Source organism: Helianthus annuus, chromosome 3 (assembly GCF_002127325.2).
Source record: "Helianthus annuus cultivar XRQ/B chromosome 3, HanXRQr2.0-SUNRISE, whole genome shotgun sequence".
NCBI classification, from domain to species: Eukaryota; Viridiplantae; Streptophyta; class Magnoliopsida; order Asterales; family Asteraceae; genus Helianthus; species Helianthus annuus.
Genome location: NC_035435.2, coordinates 93,971,396 through 93,977,817, shown reverse-complemented (window position 1 = coordinate 93,977,817; position 6,422 = coordinate 93,971,396).

The window sequence follows — 6,422 nt, the reverse complement described above, 5'->3', positions numbered from 1 at the left end:
TTACAAATTTACTTCAGTTTTTTATTATCTTGTCTATGCTTAGTGATTATACAAAAGTATTGTTGAAAATTGATTGATTTACGAAAAATAATGACAACTTGTGTTGTCGGGGGCGTCCAAAAACATAGGAAACTCTGCCCGTTTTCCGATAGAATCCATAAAATAAGGCGTTTTATTATGAAACGTAACATCGGATTTAAGTAACTATTTTATAGAAACGGATACAACTATGTAATGATGTACGACAACAACTTACAACTCACAAAAAACAACGAAACGGAAATTATTCGACAACAAATAAGTATAGTATTTATATTTATTTTAAACTTCGGAAATTCAACAAATCTTTTATAAAATCAATATAATTATTTATATTGATTCAAACGTCGCACATGCCTTCGTTTTATAAAATAAATATAGTTATTTTTATATTTATTTCAAATATCGTACAACATAAGTTCTTTTATAAAAGTAAATATAATACAACTCGACGATTCTTTTGTAGAATAAATATAACTTTTTATATTTATTTTAAACGCCTCAACAGCATACGATATATAATACGAGTTTATTATATATTCTTTTCATAAAACACTCGATACATACACGTACGACATCTCGAGACGACTAACGCGCTTTTAACAATATATTTATGTATTCCTATATAAATATTTATATTATTTTAAATCACCCGAGAATTAAGTCTTTTCAAGACTTATTAAGTATTACCGACGAATACATGAACTAAGCAAGTAAAATTTCTTTGCTTCCTTTAAGTTAACAACTTATCGTCGAATCGTTCGATTAACGATTCGGTAGAGCTCGATGACACGTAGTTTAGTTACTGCGATTATTTAGAAACTTATAAGATATTCCGTGTTAGGAATATTGTAGAATGAACACTAGCAAGTCAAGTGTTGGAAACGACATCACAAAGTCATTTTAAGCTAGCTCGCACAGGAATATTCAGGTGAGTTCATAACCCCACCTTTTTATGATTTTACATTTTTCTAAAGGTTTTCGGGGTGGAAAGACATGCACTTTTTGCAAAGCATACAAGAATTACATATTTCTAAACCATTTTACAAGCAAGTTTTAACTGACACAAATGGTTTACGAAAAGCTTATGTTTTATACCGGTTTTTCAAACAAGCATATTTTTCGAAATATGCATATACACAAATTCTAGGTTTCTAAAATACGGAAAAATACAAGTACCAAGAGGTACATTAAACTATGGTATGATGGATACAAAAACAAGAAGCACTCTTGGTGATAACTAGTACCAAGTATGATGCGTTTTAAGGAATGATACGAGAAATCGTGTCACGAATAGGGTACCATAAGCACCATTAATCGTGTACATACTAAGACCGCAGAACAAAAGGTTAGATCTAACGGGTGTCAGGGCAGCCACACTTTCGGTGAGAACGAGTACCGAGTAGTGCTTTTGTGTCTCAGTCGTGAATCGACAACTAGAAAAATGCCTATGGTTTGGTTACTTCCTATGTCGTGTCACATGTTAATGGCCTTGCAACCCATTAACAACCTTGATATATACTAGAATACTTTATTGGTACAAGATTCGTACCACAAGAATACTTTATTTTACAAGAATACTTTATTTCACAAGAATACTTGATTTATACGAGAATACTTGATTTATACCAGAATACTTGATTTATACAAGAGTACTTGATTTATACAAGAATACTTGATTTTACGAACATAAAGCGTTACAAATACAAAGTTTCCATACAACGTGACAAGAAAATGATTTTAAATTCGTTTTCTCAACAATACTTCAAAAACCGGTTATTCAAAAAGATTTATTTCAAATCTTTTACAAACAAACTATGAACTCGCTCAACTTTATGTTGATTTTTCGCATGTTTCTTTCTTAGGTTGCATTTCTAAGACAAGGCATGGTTGGAATAGGAGGACCAAGTGGAGTCGAGTACTTAGTGGCGTTCATTTTCTAGAAGTCTTAGCATAATTGCTTCCGCTGTGCAATGAAGATACCAGTCCAGTCACGCCAATGCTCTGATAATTTCGGGGTGTTACAATAGGATCATTGAGCTTTTCGGGATCCATTTCAGTCAGGTAGGTAACATAATCATCCTAATTAGTAGGCCTTCTTTGCCTAGATGACCTCCTGAGTGGATTATCGGGTTCAGCGTTGTCTAGGTTTTGAGCGTTTGATGAGCCTTCGTCATGAGGAATAATGGGTTCTGATTGTAGAGGTGAATTTGGAGTTGGTGCAGTAGCTTCAGGTGCAGTAGTTGCATTGGGTACAAGAGGAGTAATCGGAGTAATGGTAAGCGACGAGTCTCTCTCCCCCCCGCGCGTCTTGTACTTCTTGCAATTCTTCATAAGGGTTGGTACTGCTCCCACTGACCTTGAAATCCTCCAGGAACGCAGCACGCTTGGTTTCAACAATACGGGTGACATGAGAAGGACAATAGAAACGATAACCCTTTGAATTATCAGGATACCCGATAAAGAAACAGGTAACTGTTTTTGGGTCAAGTTTCCTTAGGAAAGGATTGTAAAGTTTCACTTCAGCAATGCAGCCCCATACTTTCATATATTTAAGACTCGGTTTCCTTCCTGTCCAAAGTTCATAAGGAGTTTTAGGGACAGACTTAGAAGGAACTCTATTGAGTATATGAACAGCTGCTTTTAACGCTTCAGTCCAGAGGAATAATGGTAAATTAGTGTTGGCTAACATACTGCGCACCATGTTCATAAGGGTACGGTTTCTTCGTTCAGCGACTCCGTTCTGTTGAGGTGTACCAGGCATGGTGTGTTGGTTCACAATTCCTTGGCCCTTACAAAACTCATAAAATGGACCAGGAGCTTGACCCACATCAGTATGTCTTCCATAATATTCACCGCCTCTATCTGATCTCACAACTTTAATCTGACGATCTAATTGCTTTTCAACTTAAGCCTTATAATCTTTAAAAGTTGTTAGAGATTCAGATTTCTCCTTAATAAGATACAAGTACATATAACGAGAATAATCATCAATAAAAGTGAAAAATGAAGTATGTCCTGTTATGCCAGCGATTTGGTAGGGACCACTAATGTCAGTGTGAACGAGTTCTAATAAATTAGAGCTCCTAGTGGCACCTTTCTTATTCGATAATGTCATTTTACCTTTAAGACATTTGACACATGTTCCAAAATCAGATAAATCTAGAGGAGGTAAGACTTCATCCTTTATAAGACGATTCAATCGTTCTTTTGAGATGTGGCCTAAACGCTGATGCTACAACATGGATAAAGTCTCTAAGTCTCGTTTCTCTTTCATCTTTGTGATTTATTCATTAATGTTACATGACAACAAAGATTTGGAAAAATTATCATCTAGTTCTAATCTATAGAGACCACCATCCAGAACACCAGTACCATAAAGAACAGAATCATAGAGGATAGAGAGTTTGCGATGACCATGGGAAACAATAAAACCGTCCATGTCTAACTTTGGTCCTGATACAAGGTTCCGAGTTACCTCAGGAACATATAAGGTATCATAAAGTTTAATACATAAACCAGTTTTCATAAATAATTGTAATGTTCCAATGGCCTTCACTTCTACTTCTTGATCATCCCCAACCTTAAGCGTTCTTTGGTTTCTTTCCAGCTTCCGGATTGTAAGGAATCCCTGAGTTGAATTGGTAACATGAACCATAGAACCAGAATCAAATCACCAAGAATTAGCAGGACACTTAAATTATAGGACTCAAGTATCATAAAATAATCGTTACCTTTCTTGGCCAGCCACTCCTTAAAATCAGGGCATTCCTTCTGCATATGTCCTGTCTTTTTACAGAACTTGCAGTGGATTCTGCCTAAGGAGTTCTTAGAGCTGGAAGGTGCACTTGCATTTGGATTGGGCCTTTGCACTTTAGAAGCATCCTTCCTCTGATGATTGTTCTTCCTCTTCTTAGAGTTGGAGGTGGTGAAGTTAGCAACATCAGTAGTGCGATCCATCCTCATACGCTCTTCCTCCTGTACGCACATAGCGACCAGCTCACTCATCGTCCATTTGTCCTTCTGAGTGTTGTAATTGATCTTGAATGCTTCAAAGGACGAAGGAAGCGAAGTAATGGTGAAATGAACAAGGAAACCATCACTGATTTCCATTTCCAGCCCCTTCAGCTTATTGGTCATGTCATTCATCATCATGATGTGCTCGCGAATGCCGCTCCTCCCATCATACTTAGTTGTCACCAGCTTGAGGATAAGGGTACTAGCGTGTGCTTTAGACATCCCCTTGAACTGCACCTCCACAGAAGCCAAGTAGGTTTTAGCATCTTCAGAATCAGGAATGGCTCCCCTGATTGCATTACTGATGGACTGCTTCATAAACATGAGAGACATGCGGTTACACCTAGTCCACTTTCATGAGTCAACTGCTCAGCAGCAGTGCTTTGAGTAGTAAGGTCCGCTGGCTTATTCTCTCTTAAGGCATAATCGAAATCCAGCAGCCCAAGAGTAAGCATGAGAGCATCCTTCCATGTAGCAAAGTTATCACCAGTCAAAGGTGGAATCCTGCAATTTGGCGCTGATAGTGGAAATAAGATGAGCACGTTATGATACGAAGGAAGAAGTTCTAATGTGATCTAAGGGCACGTTAAACTAAAGCAGGCATAAATAATGACCATTTTACATTATGAAGCTGTGATATTGTCTATTACTAACATCAAAATAATAGACTTAGTAAAATTCTACTTAAACACAAACAAATCAGCTTTGGCCAGAAGTGTAATCATTTAAGCATGTGTGCAAAATGATTGTAACAAATCAGCTTTGGCCAGAAATTGAGACAATCACTTTAGTTATGCACTTGTTAAGTATGCCATCTATGAAGGAATTAAATCAGCTTTGGCAGATATTAAGACATTCATGTTTATGATGCATACTTAACATAGCTTTCATAATACTTGAATGATAAGTAGATGTATCAAGTTAGCTTTGGCCAGAAATGATACATCTAAAGCTCATTCAAGTTAAGCCATTTTGGTTTTGTAAAGCATTATCTGATTCTGATTATTTAACTAAGTAATTACAAAACCAAATATTTAATAGCAAACCACCTGTTAGCGCGGATCGAACTCCGCGGTGAGTTCGCTTGGGGTGCAGGGGAACAGCGTTCCCCCCCCCCCCCCCCCCCCCGCACGGGGTTCGGGGCGGAGCCCCGAGCCAAATTTTAGTTCATATTAACTGCTTAATAAAGTAATAGGATTTCGGATAAGTCTTGACATTTTATGAACACTCATGATTTCGGATGATTCATGTCTTGGACTCATCCGAAATGAATGATTTTGAATGATTTCGGATGTGTTCAAGGCGCGTAAGTTGGATGATTTCGGGTGATTTTGGATGCATTTCGGATGCATTTCGGATGTGTCCGAGATGAATGATTCCGGATGAAATATGTCTTGGAATCATCCGAAATGGTGATGCTTAGTCCGAAATGATCCGTGATGGTCCGTAATGATCAGGCATATGTTGATCCGTAATGGACGCTTAGTCCGAAATGGTTAGTCCGAAATCATCCGTGATGGTCATCTGAAATGTGTTCCTCAAGCTGTCACATCCTTAATCTTGGCAGTTAATAATTGATAAGGTTTAAATCCGAAATTTCAGGGATTATGGGATCAAGTTTCCTGTTTAATTGCTAATTATATATATCTGTTGATTTCGAAAATTATATCCATTAATAAAATAACAGATTTTGAAAACTCTAATTAGATAAAATAAATCAAACAGGAACAAACACCCAATAATCCTAAATTCATTCCAAAACTAAGGGGATTTTTCGAATCTAATCATGAACTTATGATGAACCCTAAAACAAAAATATTCAAACAATTCATCCGAAATCTGGAAATATCTTACACATTTAAATATATTTCTGAAACTGTTGATTTCTGAACAGTAATGATGAGTGAACATATCATCCGAGATGCCATTCCGGATGACAGAAACTGAATTTAATTATGGTTTTCAAATCCTGTTTTCCAGTTTTATTCCAGATTTATGGATATAAAATTTAACCGACTAATCAACATATGCTCTGATACCACATGTTGATCGGTTCTGTTTAATCATAAGGGAAAACATGTAAACATACCTGTCACCGCAGATAGTGCAGTAGAGAATCCAGTGATGGAAGAAGCCATGGAGTTCGACATCTTTGTCAGTGTGATCTGGTTCCTCCTTAGGGTGCTGACTGATGATGGTGACTATGAAAACCGACAAGGGAATCAGCTATAGGAGAGGAGGTCGATGATGATGATGTTATGATTAGGTTATCTGATTAAGTGTGTAACATGTTAACCTCTACATAATTCTCCTTATATAAGCACACAGGAGGAAACCTAATTAGTTAATAAGGGTAATATGGTCCA